General features: G+C 26.0%; 1 protein-coding gene across 3 annotated transcripts in view; it reads left to right on the top strand.

Annotated features, from left to right (window-relative positions):
* The first annotated feature begins 8045 nt into the window (after positions 1–8045).
* The window catches only part of LOC142330328 (uncharacterized), a 90056-nt gene continuing 81531 nt past the window's right edge, over positions 8046–16570 (top strand). Inside the window, exons 1-2 of one of the 3 annotated variants that reach the window (XM_075375550.1) lie at positions 8046–8210; positions 12140–12319. The gene's annotated coding sequence lies outside the window, so the exon portion shown is untranslated. Of the gene's footprint in view, positions 8211–12139; positions 12320–12445; positions 13033–16570 lie in introns of those variants that run through there. The other 2 variants (XM_075375552.1, XM_075375551.1) reach the window with 2 other exon arrangements.

A 16570-nucleotide genomic window follows, 5' to 3' on the forward strand; every position in this document is an offset into this window, starting at 1 on the left:
TGTGTGGTATTTTATATCGATTTTTTTACGGTATTTATTCCAAATATGAATTAAGATTTCAAGGATAAAATAATATTGTGTAATTGAGAAAAAATATATAATGATTTTATTCAAGTTTTTTGATATTAGCTTATATTTTAAAATTCAACTCCGACTCAGTGAAGTTGCAAATCATTTATTATTTATTTTATATATATAAAAAAAATAAATACCAGATCAATTTGTTAACCAATAAAAAGGAATTGAAATTCATTTACTTGTAAACTAAATTTTCAACATGTATAATTATAAAAATAACAAATAATGTCAAACAGTTTTATTAAAAAAGGATAAATATTTTAATAAATTACATATATTATTACTGTTTTAATAATTATATATTTTTTTATATATGTGTTGTTTTACAAGAATGCAATTACAAAAAAAAACTTTACACATCAAAACAAAAAAATAATAAAATTTCTATCAACATCTATGACTTGCTAGATTGAACAAAACTGATAATAATTGTACATAAGAACTAAAATTGTCAATTGTTATAAAAATTGTTTTTATTTACTTTAAGCACCTCAAATAAGCTGCTTAAGTTGGTACTAAATAAGGTGCACCAGGAAAGCAGCCAAAAAAATATGTATATTGAATTTATCAAAAACAATACGTGCACATATATTACATTTACCAATGTAATACTCCTGAAAGTAGAAAAAAATCACATCTTTTGTATCTGAAAACACAATGATAAGAATTTCAATAGCTAAATCTGTATTTTTCTTTTTCATTGGTGAATTGAGTGCTTTCACTTTGTATTATTTTTAAGAAGGTATTAAGTAACCTGGCTTGAACCAATAGTCATTTAAGTCATTAGGCTTATTGTACATCCATTAGAAAGGACAAAAGAAATCCTTCAACCAGTATATAGGCAACCCTCCAATCAGATAAAATCAATGTTTTTTTCTATAAAATGAGTAAATAAATCTTTTATTCTGATTGGTACCAAATAATAAATTATTTAGATCACATTATTAAAGGATAAAAAATATGATTATTTATGATTAAAATCCATATTAATTATACAAACATATGAAATAATGCTAAGGTAAATACATAAATATAAAAAAATTGCTACAAATAATTTAATTCAGAAGAATTATTTCATAATTTTCATTATTTCAGTTTTCAAAATTATTTTGAGTACTTATTTATGTACACACTGAATAAGATGCAGGAAAATCAGAGGTTCTTAAAATTATAATTATTTAAAAATTTATTTATAGAGTAAGTAGTATTGTTTCTGTAAACAAAGATATTTTAATTATGTTTTAAATAAATTGCTGAGAAAATTTTTCAAATACTTTAGTAATTGTAAAAAATTACAAGACCATAATAGGTCTTTTCTTGAAAGTTGAAGTATTATATTGAATTATATGAAAGGAGCTCTGTTGTCTGCTTTGATAGAGGTGGATATTGCTATTTTTTAAGAATAAGTAAGTATTCCCTTCATCAAAAGTGATATACATAAATATAAATATGTGTAAGTGAAGATATCATATTTTCTAAATAATGAAAATATAGGATGCATACTTAAGGCGACAGATAATGATCTGACATTATACTGTCATCAAGGTTTGCCTATCCAGCATGAAGGATCCTACAGGATCAGACTTACACCCAAAGAACTAAGGACCAAGGATATAGAAAAGGGGTGTGGGATAAGAAAGGATAATCTATTTATCAGGGTAGTTTTATATAGGTTACTACTATGCCAAGAACCAATTATTCACTTAAGTGTTTTCGATTGAAAATAAAAATAGTGCACTAAATACTTATTATAAGTTATAAATTGAGTAAAAATTCATTAATGTGAGCTTGCTTATGGTTTTCAGAAAATTTTATACTGAAGCTATGATCTAATGCCACCATCCTTATCAGTCTGGAATATGTTTATTGAAAATTCAAATTTATAATAATGGAAAAACTGTATCTTTACTAACAAAATCAGTATGAGTTATTTCTTAGCCATTACTAGCCTATTAAATTTTATAATTTCAACAATATCCTGCAGCAAGCTTGAAGTAATTTGGAATGGATAATTCAACAACTGGATAATTCAACTATAGAAATTAGAGTTACGATGAATATCATCGAATATTTAAACCGATATGGATATTACATAAGAAAGAAGCGGCTTCATTCGGCGTGAAACAAATAAATTTTATTTTTTATTTCACAAGCGCCATTTTTCAACTGCAATTACTTTTTATTACTGTAATTAGTCGCGAAAAGGCATCGAGACATTAAAGCAGTATATATGAAGCAAATCGAAAAGTTACAATGAATCTCATTAAAAGACATGTAAATGAACGCATCGATTAACTAAATATAAATTTTTTAACGCGAATTATAATACGGAGGAAACACGATAGGCATCTTTTACGGCCTAAAATATATATAATCATTTATTAAAATTGTAACGGACAATAAAAAAAAAATATCGCAGTTTGTGTTTTCATTTTCTGAATTTTTAAATAAATAAATATAAAAAGCGCGTAAATCACTTCATATTACAGAAATGAGTGCGGGGCTAGACGTTAAAACAGATGTGTAGACGATTACAAAACACTACAGTAATCCCTCGCTATTCACGGGGGTTCCGTTTCGTGAAAATAGAGTGAATAACAAAACCGCGAACAGCAGAGCCAAACTTATATGGAAAGAACGGGGTTACATTCTTAAGTAACCCGAATGTCAATACAGAACCTATTAATAAACTACATAACACATTACTATATGCTTATAAATGAATGTGGACGTAATAAATATTTTTACTCGTCTACAGTATCGCATTTTTATCATGTTATTTTGAACGATGAAAAACGCAAGTACAGTACTGGATATATATAAATAAAACCGTTAATCATCTTTGTTCATCTGCAGTGATGGAATTGGTAATACTTTACATGTTAAATCTATATTTACAATATTTTTTAGGTTTACATGTAATTTTTTATACTGTTACAAAAATCTAACCTTACTACTTTGATTGATTTTTTCAACAAAAGAACATTTCTCTAATTGTAAGGTGATAATTGAAAAATAATACTATCAAACAAAATTAAAGGGTTAATTTTTTAGCAGTCAAAACACATTTTAAACAATGATATCAGCTTAATTTTTTAGCAGTTTTCATGAAAAATTACATTGAATTAAAATTCTAAAATGAGAATAAAAAGAATTACCTAATTTGAAATTTATTTTTTGTTGATAGTAATTGGGACAACACATGTTTATAGCAGTACTTTCATATTGAAGATTTGTTAGGTGTAATCCAATAATGATTACTTTTAATAATTAATGAGATAAATCTTACAAGTTAAAAAACTTTAAAAAAGGTATTCTGAATTTTCTCTTTTTAATAACAGTTGTATAATTTTCCCATTTCATAGCAGTCTTCTTACATTTTATGTATAAAACCTTATTAACATTCAGAAAAAATAACTTTTGTTAAATTATTTTGCAATTTTAATGGAAACCTGCTATTCCAGTATATTACAATATATTATTATTATTATTATTACTATAAACTGGATTTAAAATTATGCTAAAATCATGCAGTGACATTTAATTTATAACATATATCAAATCTACCCAATAATTCTGTTGAATTAATGTGCTGGTTAAAATTTATTTACAGAAAAACTGAAACAGAACTGATAAAAATTACTCAACTCTTTTTTGCTAAATTGATAAAAAAACTAGATTATTTAAAACTTAGAAAGGTCACTTGTTCATGCTTATCTGTATCTGAATATTCTGATTATGTTTTTAAAGGGTTCAGAACCATGCTGCACATGGTATACAGCACTGCCTTTTCATTTAAGCATTACTAACATTAATCATATACAGTAAAATGTTTAACCAAAGTCAATGTGTACAACAGAACAATATACTTGAACTCCATAAAAAGTTCAAAACAGAAACCAGATTAACAACCAATTAAAAATATTGCCTAAAAATTAAAAAAAAGTAAGCTGAAATATTACACAAACTATTAACAAAATAAAATACATGTTGTCAAACAGAAACAAAATAAAATCTCAGTTACCTGGGATCTTTTACTGTAGGAAGATATATAAATGTCAAACAGATACAGATATTAACAAGTATACTGAGATGACAAAAGTACATCAATCTATCAGTGAATCTACTTTTACAAACCACTTTATTGAAACAAGTTATACTTGTACGAACTTCAATCAAATTAAAATCTTGTATGTAAACAATAAATTGCAAAAATCAAATTCACTTGAAGAAATCAAAATACACAAAAACAGGTAAAAAAAATAAATAAATAAAAGATAATATGCAATTTACTCGCTTATGCTTTGAGTACATTACAAACAACAAAAATTCTTCAAAACCTAATCTAACACCAATGGCAAAAAATCAGTACTTCTAGTATCAGTCTCGAAGAATCTTGATTTTGTAGTGAAAATTAACTGAGACTTGGGTAAAGTTTTTTCAATCCATACCATAAAATAAAGTGTAAACTGATCATTTTAAAGATGTTTTTATATTTTTTAAATATGGTGCATCATGGAGAATCAAAATTGAAATTTTTTGTTTCTCATGTCATCCAAACAAATTAGAGAATTTTTTTTGTTAATACTGTCTAATCAACTTTACAAATAAATATAAAATTTTAGATGATTTGTTTTCTACATTAAATAAGACATATATTCATTAACTCTGGAAAAGAATGCATCTGAGATGTAAACATCTGACAGATAATGTTCCAGATATTTTAAGGATAAAATATTAACATATGAAACCATGGTTCACAAATTGGTTGTTACTAAAATTAATTAATATATGTTGAGTGTTATTTTTTTCTGCAATAAAAAAGACCTAGTAGAATTATAGCATGGAATAAGAACTATTATGTATATTTCAAGTCTGATTAATTGTAAATTCATCTTTCTTAATACAAATGACCAGTGATTACCTATGTGGCAGAGAAATAGAGATTAAGTACTAGAGGATAAAATTCCCAACAGATTTTTTGGAAAAAAATAATAAGGGTTTTGTTCCTTAATATTAATTAAATATTAAACTATTACTGTAGTCTACCTCATGATAGTAAAGGGATTTTCTTTATGTATAATTTGATGGTCTGCAACATAGGAATGTAACAGGGAGTAATATATTCTCTAAATTGAAGGCTTTGAATATGTTGTAAGTGATAGAAGGAAATCTCGAGTCAGAAATCATAATATCAATGGACAGACATTGTTGCAGTATTCTTTACAATGAACTAAGTACATATTTTACAGATTTACTCATGTTCCAAAAATGTTGTCAGCAACATTATCGATCTATACTGGTAAAGAAATACCTTATATGTATAAGTAATGACTCTGAAGTTTCTCTCACTTTTCTGGATTTGGCTCCAGCTGATGTTTACTTGTTTTCTTGCTTGAACTTGTCTTTGTAAGAAAAAGAGTACAATAACACTGATCAACAACAAATTTGAAGGGGATTTTTATGAATAGAATTCCCTATTTTTTTTGGGGGGATTTTTTGGGATATTTCCAAAAATGTATGAATATCTGTCAAAGGAAACGACATTGAAGCCAATATAACGTAGAACTTTTTAATGTTCATGGATTTTGTAAAGTAAATGGTACTCTGGGAACATTTTAAAACTATTAAGCAATAATCTCATTTATGTAGTTCTAAATACTTAAGAATATTTCTACTGCTCGTTGTGTCGAATATTTATGGTGATACCCAAAATTCTCAGATAATAAATCCTTGTAAAAGATTAAACTGCTTTCATCTCTAGTAAAATAAACTATACACTTTCAGGTAGATGTGTCTAAATAAATGTTATTTTTGCAACTTTTATGAAAAATTATACAATTATTACTTATGTTCCAGTTTGAAATATTACACTGGTCTCAGGATTCCTTCAAAAAGCTCAAAATTAATATTTAGCATATAAAATAAAGAACCATTATTTGATGGTTAATTATTTAATGATAGTTATTTTTTTTAAATAATGATTTATTTTTTAAAAATAACAATAATTCCTCTTTCAAATCACAGTAGGGAACTAGTTTCAAATAATATAACAAAATACTTTTATAAGGGAGGGTTTTATTTCTGTTACCATTTTTAACAAATTACTTCAGAATTAATGATTTTTCTAAAAAAATCAGTTTTTAAATAATAGTAATAATAATTTACAAAAGTAATTTTAATTTTCTTTATCCTTGTTTGGTAACTGGTAACTTATTCAGTGAATATACTCAAAAATTTCTCAGTTGATGTTTTAAAATTATTGCTACATTACTTCTCTTTATTACTTTTACATATTTGATTTATTATTATTTCAAAAAAGTTCTATACTTATAAATATAGAATTTATATATTTTTCATCTTTTATGATTAATTTTATATTTTGTGGTGCTTTTCTGATCAAGGTTTCCCTTGAGCCTTCTAGGCAGATGCTGGATAAGTTCCTTTTGTTTATCTTTCAGATAGTACACGTAATTTCTAATATAGTTTATACATCTGAATTTATTTATCTGAATAAAATAATTATACATATTCATTCATTTATAAGTTGAATATTTACAAAATATTTATTCACTTATAAAATAGATTCTGAATAATGTCTTTCAGTTTAAAGAACAAATCAAACAAAAATATAACTTATAATATATTTTCCATATCATAAATTATGCTGTGAGAGTTTGTGGGAATACAGAATTTGCACATGTATTTTTAAATATTACATAATATACTTGTGTTCTTTTAATTTCACAGTAAATTTTTAACATAACTGTGACTTCTTCTTCTTTCTTTTTCCTGTTTAGCCTCCGGTAACTACCGTTTTAGATAATACTTCAGAGGATGAATGAGGATGATATGTATGAGTGTGAATGAAGTGTAGTCTTGTACATTCTCAGTTAGACCATACCTGAGATGTGTGGTTAATTGAAACCCAACCACCAAAGAACACCGGTATCCACGATCTAGTATTCAAGATAACATAACATAACTGTGACTAGATTCTCAAATGTTTTCTTATTTAGACAATATATTTTTTAAATAAGACTTAATTTGTTTTTATCTTATAAAGATAAATTAAGATATCTTTATCTTGTAAGATAAATTACTTTATTTTATAAACTAATCTTTATCCAATAAAGTTTATAATATTTTTTTAAAAAGAAATATTACTAGTTATGAGAATTAATTTTCTGATAATGATCTGACAATAATAAGAAAGCTTTGCTCATTACTCGCATGTTGCTAGAAAGTTATCTTTGGCATTCTCACCTTTTAATAATTTCTTCTTTTTATTCAGTAAAATTAATTTGTTTTTTTATTATGATAACTACAGCTATGGTCGTTAGCCCGGAGAAAATTGATAGCATATGAAAAGATGCCATGCCTAACCGGATTCAAACGCGGGACCACCTCACAAAACTCTGAGACGCTACCTACTCAGCCACGAAGCTGCAATTCGTTTTTTAATTTACTTGTTAGGAGTAAAAAACATGATCATGGGCAAATTTATCCAACTCTCTAAAACTGTGAGTTCAGTGTGGCAACCCAATAGAATATCATGTTTTAAACTGATTTCAAAAAGAGACAAAGGAAGAAAGTAAGTATTCACAAATAAATGCATAAACTTCAATTTTTTTTATGGAGGAAGTTCTTATAACATTTTTTAGAATAAAATTTCATGATCCTGTAGATACTATATGAATATTTTTTATTTGTTTATTTAGTTTTTATTTTTGTTTTATATTGTTATTTAGTATAGAATCAGAATAGTTTTAACACTTTAAATCCTTTATCCGAATGTAGCCCGCGTCCTACATTTAATTCTATTACAACCGGCACGCGAGCTATTCTCGTGAACAGGATAGATACAATGATTCTTTAATTCATTTTGAACGGTTCTGGGTAGCTCTTCCCGCGATTTTGTTAACTACGTAATTTTAGTCATGTGATTCTTGCCGGTGAAAAGCTAGGTTATGGCCACTTCGTTCCAGGCACTGCTTGATGTTGTGTATTTATATTGGTATTTCGCTAAGATATCAACATAATGTATTTAATTTTTATTAGTGAAAGAATTACTGTGTTCTTTATTCGTTTTAGTAAATTAGTTTTTTAAAATATTCGTCTGTTTTACGCCGGTAAGTATTTTTTAATTTGTGGTTTACGTGCTATTATTTTTTCTAATGCGAGTCGATGTTTTAATTTTTCCAGGTGCGTTTATTGTTTTATTTTCTAATAATTATTATTTGATCAAGTAAAAATTTTCTTCAGTATGAGTGAACGTTATTACGTAGGCGATCCAAAAACAATAAACCTGTTAAATGATCTGTTAGATTCAGATTCTGATATTGATAATATTAGTTCAAATGAAATTCACTCTAAAATTCTAAATGAAATAAGTTTTGATCTTGGATCTGAAGAGAAATTGACGATGAGGGTGAAGAGTCAGATTTTGAAGTACAGATTTTTTAAACTATAGATTGTGGTGATTCAAAGCATGTAAGATTTTCTAATTTATGTTTATAATGAAGATAGTTATAATTTTTTCAGAATATCCCTAAAATGTCTAGTATTACGGTATCTGGTATTACACAATGGCTTAGGATTCAAAGTTTTAAATCAATACTACTCAAACTTAATATTTAGCTAAATACAGCCACCACACTCACACACGCGTGTGCGCGGGAACACACACGCGCGCGCGCGCATACATTAAATTAGTTGAAGTCTGGTTTTTAAAATACTTGTATTTTCACTTAAAATTAAAAAAAAAAAAACATTAATCATTATATTAAGGTAAAAAATCTAATGTGGACAACACATGACTTCATGTACGCCTATTAAATTAACATTACATATTTTTTAAAATGAAAAGTACATAAAATCTTATTTCATTAAAAACTTGTGATATTTTTTCATTTTTTTGTTGTTGTTATTATTGAATTATTATTTATTAAACAACGAATAATCAATCATAAGAATTGTATTATTTCCGTAAATGTGATATGTATTACATGTAAATGAAATCGGGCTGGTAAGAGAGTATTGTAACAATTTTTTCTTTTTTTTTTGCTTGTTGTATGAAGCGCTTAAACATTGTTTATTATTTATTATTGTATATCTATTTCCATTATTATATTTAACATGAATATTTTTTTAAACAAAATTCTAATTTATTAACAGATTTTGATATTAGAAATGTAGTGTCAAACGTATTTTGATATCAGTATCATTTTGTTAAAAACAGTCTTATTTATATACAAAAATGTTTCTTTTTGAGCGGAAGAAATGATATCTGCAAGACTTTTACCGTACGGTTTACAATTTCATTGTAACTTTTCTTTTATATCACTGCGTTTTGTTAGATTATTCTTTTATTTTTCTATGAATTACTGATTGTTATCTAATGAATTTATCTTAGAACAAACAAATTGAATTTCACAGGCAATTTTTTTTTATAGTCACTTCATACCATATTTTTCGTTTTTTAATAAAACTAGTATAATGACCTTTAAGAATCGAAAATCCGTGATGAATTATTACTTAGTAAGTGTAACCTTCAATTTTTATCGTTAAATTCGATTTTAGCAATCGGAATTTATTTCTGTTTTATTTATTCCTTTTTTATCACTAATAATCACTTTTATAATCGCTTGTAAACTACTTTTATTTTTTTTTTTAAATAAGTGATGAGAATTAAAAAAATTGTTTCATCTTCAGTACTTTCATTTACATAACAGCATTTACTATTAAATTATTTCTGATGTTATCTGTTTAATAATATACTTATTATATTCCGATCAGAATAAAATATTTATCCTGCTTCTTATTACTATTATTTTTCTTTTAAAAGGGAAAATTTTTATTGTATCAGAAATAATAGTTGTTTTACTGTTCAATAAATGTAGTAAATTTTTGAAGAATTGGGACGTTTTATTAAGCGTGATTACCAAATTTATTTTTTACACGACTGTCCAAAAAAGAAATGTATTTAGGGTGTATGTATGTATGTATGTTTGTTTGTTTGTTTGTTTGTTTGTTTGTTTATTTGTTTGTTTATTTGTTTGTTACACCGTAGCAGATCAACCGATTTAACCGATTTAGATGTATTACATTGCGTTGGAATCCTAAGTTACCGGGGAATGTCGTAGGCTATATATATATGTGCAGGTGATTCAAAAGGAAAGGGAAGTAATCTGGAAACTGATTCTAGAACTTGAAATAAGGAAACCAGTTTATACAAATGTATTATGTCTGAAAACAAATGTATATATGTCTGAAAACAGTTAAGGCTTGCAAAAACTTTTGCGCGGATTTAAATTCCTCTGGTTAAATTGTTGTATATTAGCGGTAAACATTTCTTATGCTTTTTGACCTGAAAATTGAATAAAACAGGTTTAAAACTGTATTTCCTGTAATTTTTATTATATACAACGTAAAACAGAAAACTTCGGTGACGGAAATCATTTTTTTTAGGTTTGAAGTACAATAAATTTGTTAAATGACTAATAAATGCGTCATCCTTGTAGATTGCGTACGTTATGGGGCGTTGCGTAATAAATTTAAGTTGCCCAAGAACACCTGCCAAATCCTGGTGAAAGATAATGACGTTTTGGACCGGCTGTTTTTATTTGTCCGGACGTGTTAATATTTTACATACCTTTTAATTGTGTTAAAATTATGATTTTCATGTTAAATTTTTTTTCGTTGTCCGAGAAGGAGCTTTTACACTCCTCTCGGAGTCAAAGATATTATATATATATATATATATATGTGTAGTTTTTTTTTCTGTGGTCGTTTTTATAATTAATTTTTTAGTATGTTAACTTTAATAGTAGTATGTTTTCGTGTTCAATATTTTGTTTTTTGATTTTATTATTTTAATTTAAGTTTTAATTTAATTTTTAGTCTAAGTTATTTTCTGGTTTTAATATTTTAGTTTTAAGTTTAAATTGTGTTTTTAAATTTCTAGTTTAAGTTATTTTTTTGTTATTTAGATTTTATATTTCATTTTTATATTTTTGTTTCTCGGGCGATAACGTTAAAACGTTTTTCATCCCCCGCCAAAAAAAAAAAAAATATAATGAGTAAATTTTATTATCAAATTGTGTAGAAAATTTTATTCTGAGAAAATTGATTTAATAAAGTCTATGTAAAACAAAAAAAATAAAATAAATATTTTTATTAACAAAAAAATCTTATATACAAATTAAAAGCAGCTGTTTTTTGTACAATAAATCAGACCTTTGAGAAATTAGACCTTTGAAAAATAAAAGAAATATTTTTAATTTCGTTTTTATAAATAACCAGTGTGGTTCATAATCTTTCTTTCTTTTTCCTGTTTAGCCTCCGGTAACTACCGTTTAGATAATTCTTCAGAGGATGAATGAGGATGATATGTATGAGTGTAAATGAAGTGTAGTCTTGTACATTCTCAGTTCGACCGTACCTGAGATGTGTGGTTAATTGAAACCCAACCACCAAAGAACACCGGTATCCACGATCTAGTATTCAAATCCATGTAAAAATAGTGGTTCATAATCTAACAATTTATTCAACGACGCCCAGAAAGGGGTGTAATGTATTTAGGGTGTATGTGTGTATGTTTGTTCCATCAGCTCAAAGACTGAACTGATTTAGATGTGTGACCGTTGGAAACCTTTCGTTATCTGGAATGTCACAGCTATATAAATATGTATATATATGTTTAAATAAATTTAAAAGATTTGAAAACAAAATTTTACTCTTTACAAAACTGTCACCGCACGCTCTTTAATTATCCTAATTCGTAATAATCCTACATTAAAGAGAAATGTTTTTCAGTAATGTTTTTTTTTTTTTTTTTTTAGTAATCATGTTTTTTAATATTTATCTCTTTTTACACAATAAAAATGGCTGATATTATTTTGTATAATTGTTTAAAAATTACTTTGGGATATACGAAATATTAAAAAATCAGTTAATAATATGCTTATTATAAATCATATTAATAATGTCATAATTTTTATGTCATTTAAAATTTTTTTGCTTAATGGGACGTAATTTTTACATACATTTATATGTTCAGGAAACCTGATGCGATTACCATACTTACTATTACATCAGCTGAACAACGTATTATTAGTCTTTGTTAAAAAACTCATCTTTGGTAAAATATGTAAAAATAAAAATAATAAATACAAGGGATTTTGAAATGATCATAAAAAAGATACAACCGATCAGCTGTCTCCAAGGACGACAAAAACAAGTAAGTACTAAGCTGTAGCAATAAGATGAAAAATATAATAGTTGTAGTATAAGTGGAGGGGGTTTTATGTAGTATAATAAAGGTAAAAATAACATCAATGAAGCAACAATCTCGTACAAGATTCAATCAAGTTGGTGTTGGTGTTGTGTTGTGCAGTGAATTGAAATAAAAGTGGTGGTCAATGAGTCGCTGTGTGATAGTTACAGTAATAACGCAGAACTCTCCGCAAGTATTTATACAACGTTAGTGTTTGTTCTCTTTTCATAATGCATCAACGTATAGACAACAAAACAACAAACTAGTCGGTTTATTTAACTAAATTTATAAATTGTTACGTATAGTTAATTTTTTTATTTCTTATTTTATTTACTTTTTAATAAATATAAGAAAATAATAAATTGCAGTTTATTTATGAAAAATAATTGTGTTAAATTACCGTAAACAAAAAAAAGATGATATTAAAATTAATGATTCAAAGGTATAAATTATTTATTAAAAAAATTATTTTAGAAAAATAAATAAAAAAAACTAGGTGAAAAGGAAAACGAAAACAAATAAGAAAATTAGTGAATAATCATTAATTATTATTATTTGTTACTAATGAACATTAAGATTGAAGTTTCTACGAAAAAAAATTATTATTTATGTTCTAAAAAAACTACGCACTAATTATTAATTTTCTTCAAAGCAAGAGGAATATTTATTTCAAAAAGGTAGGCTAATTATTTAACCAGTTATATATATATTTTTTTATTATGTGATTAAACTTGATTTATAATTAACTAATATTTTAGAATAATTTATTATTTATTATAAGGAAACCTACTTCCGGATAAAAAATTTAAATCATTGTTTGTGTAAATTAAAATTTAATTTAACGTGTAAATGAACTTAATTAAAAACTTTAGAAAAAGTAAACATATGTTTCTCAATTAAATTTGAGTATTTAAATCGGCGCCAAATTAAAAATAAATAGATAAATTTACCAATTAATTTGTCGCCGACTTAAAAAATACAAAATTTAAACAGTTGAAAAAATGTATTTTAAAATTCGCTATTACAAAAATTATTTTAAAAATCTATTTAATAATAAAAAAAAAAATTCTAATTTTATTTAAAATTTGTTTAGATTAGCAGAAAAAACTTTTATGAAACAATCTATCACGAAATAAAAGTACGTTTAAATGCTTTTTATCGACTTTTCGAAGAAAAGTATGGTACTACATTCGGTCGCATGGTGTGAGTAGGGGGTGAAAATGAATTTTCTTTACGTACTTAAATTGGGGTTTTCTTTTATATATATATATATATATATATATATATATATATATATATATATATATATATATATATGACTATGTGCAAAATTTTGTGGCCCAAAAATCTCCAAAAGTACTTGGTAAATTCATTGAAATTTAAATATATTACAGTTGGTGGATCTGAAGTTGTGCATGTTAAAATTTTATGAAGATAATAAAAGTTTATTCGTTCTTCATCTACGCAATTTAATGCCGAAGAAATTTGAGCAGGGCAAGTTAGAAGCGTGGTTCGTTATGTTGTTGCAAATTGGAACGTTGCCGTTTATTTAGCTACGTTACCTTATTGTTAGCAATATTAAAATAAAAAATTAAAATCTAACTAAATTAACGAAAAATCGGTCTTCTTGAGCAGAACTGCGCATGATTTTTATAATTTAATGACATTCGAATACATATATCATTATACTATAAAAACCCGGAACTAAGCTATGATTGTGACAAAAGATTTTAAAAAATATCTTCAATTTGTGTAGGAAGGCAATAAAATTTTTAATTTAAAAAATATGTAAATAAAATTGCAGGACAATCATATTAAAACTTTTTACAAAATAAAAAATTAATCATCGAAATCGGTCAATTTTGATTAAGAGTAAAGCCTAAATATATTATTAAATTGAATAAATCGAGAATCTCGTAATTTTTCAAATCTATTAATGCCAATTTAGCACTTGAAACATTTGAAATGACAAATTGATCAAAAATGCTTACAATTTTACATTCTTTCCTACGTATTCTCATAATTGTTCTTTGTATAATTAATTTTATACAGTAAAGTATGATGATAAATAGTGATCATTAGAAAAAAACCGGTTAACATTTTAAGATTTATTGTAAATACAATCAGCCTGTTAACATTCACCTAAATTTAATATTTTATTCAGAATATTAAACGAACTGAATTTTACAAACAAAAAAACTTCAGAAAATTGTGATAATTAATTTTCTTATTTAAAAAAAAAAAATTGCTAAAGTAGTAATCTAAAATGTTTTATCTCATCAATAAAAATAACCAAAATTAAAAATTCCAAGCAAAACTTCGCTGTTCATACGATCAATAATAATAATAAAAATAAAAAAAATTATTTTTATGCACATGTGCAACTATCAGAGTTCTTTACATCTTATAAGATTAAAAATTTTGCTTATTAATATCATGATTTTTTTGTGTAAAATAAATTTAAAATAAATCATGACATTTGCCTTCGGTATATTATAGAGATAATGTCAGAACCGTTTTAACTTTCCCTCCATTAATCAAATAAGAACCTATCAATGAATGAACTGAAGAGTGAAAAATCGCTTATTATTTTTATCATAGGCGGAAGAAGGATTCAGACGTATAAAACGTGATTTAGGTAAAAAAAAAAACCTATAAATTTAAATTCATATATCTTCTTTATTGTTCTTTCATATAAAAATAAAAATATTTTCTAACGGCTTTTTAAAATTTGAGTAAACGTTTCTGAAGTACGTAAAGCTGATAATTTTACCTTTACGAGGTAATTTTGTATACATTACTTTGATGATGTTGCAAAATTGTGTTTTATTAAATTAATATTTTTTTCGTGAACAAAATATCACACTTGTTGAAATCCGTTTTTTGTACAGCTCAGATATGATTGAAATTATTTAAGTTTATTTATCCTAATGTTGCGTAGCAATCTGTTCAGTTAATGAACAGTAAGAAACTGCCCCCCCTAAAACCCCAATGAGTTGAGGTTAATTCATTTATAACACTTTCGGTGTTGTATATTTATCCAGTAGTTTTCTAAAATCGGTTCTTTCGAAAATCATATTCATCTGTACTATACAAATTATATTAATCCAATTAACTTAAGTACAGAATAATAAAATAAAATAGAATGACACCTACCTTATTCCATAATTCAAGCAAGGGCGCTTTCGCGAATCCCTCGCATTATCAGTTGCTCTATTTAATTTCGGTTTTAATGTGTAATTTGGTACGAATGATTTGAAAAATTATATAGAGCAACTGATGATGCGAAGGACTCGCGAAAGCGCTCTTGCTTGAATTATGGAATAAGGTAGGTGTCATCCTATTTTATTTTATTTTATTATTCTGTACTTAGAGTGATCGGATTAATATAATTTTTCCAATAATAAAATACTTCATTAAATGACTTTAATTAATTGAATTAACGCTGTTAGATGGATTCCTTACGTTATACAATTTATACAATTCGTAATATAGAAGAATTAATGTGCGGTCCAAGTTTATTTTATTATATTAACATTATTAATTTGTATTCGATATAAATACTTTATTAATTAACAAGTACTTTATTAAATAATAAAAAAGCTGTTAACGCTGTTGTAGGAATCCACAGTTGTAGGAAATTCCTACAACTATGGCTTGTTTCTGATACACGATTTAGACACACAAATTAATTAAAAATATTTATCATTTTATTTAAATATAATATTTTTTTCGTTTATTTAATTTAATGAGAGAAATTAAAGCGCGCGCGCATAAATTTCGTGCGGGTGTGGCGGTATTAGCTGTGACGGTCGATATTGAAGCTAAACTAATATAATTTCACAACTTACTTAGAACGAATTTTGCATGTACGGTCGGCAGTGGTGTAGCTGCCAGGCTTAACGCACTAGGTACAGAGTCAACCGGGTGATCGAGTTCTAGACTTGGCCAGACCGAGTTACTTTTTTAAACTTTAAATATTATTCATTTATTTAATTCTACCGCTCACCTGTGATGTCAGAACACTGCAGGCAACTACAACAGAATTTTTGGGTTGTAGGGCTGTGATTTTGCAAGTATTGTTATTTTTTTATTTTTAACAAATATGCCTAAGAAAAATGTGACCTTAATTAGGCGAAATCTCGAAATACTGAGGGTGACTTTGCTCTATAGTTTTAGCCATTTAAGTTGAAAATGTAATGGTATCAATATCCC

This window comes from Lycorma delicatula, chromosome 9 (assembly GCF_047948215.1).
Source record: "Lycorma delicatula isolate Av1 chromosome 9, ASM4794821v1, whole genome shotgun sequence".
Taxonomy (NCBI): Eukaryota; Metazoa; Arthropoda; class Insecta; order Hemiptera; family Fulgoridae; genus Lycorma; species Lycorma delicatula.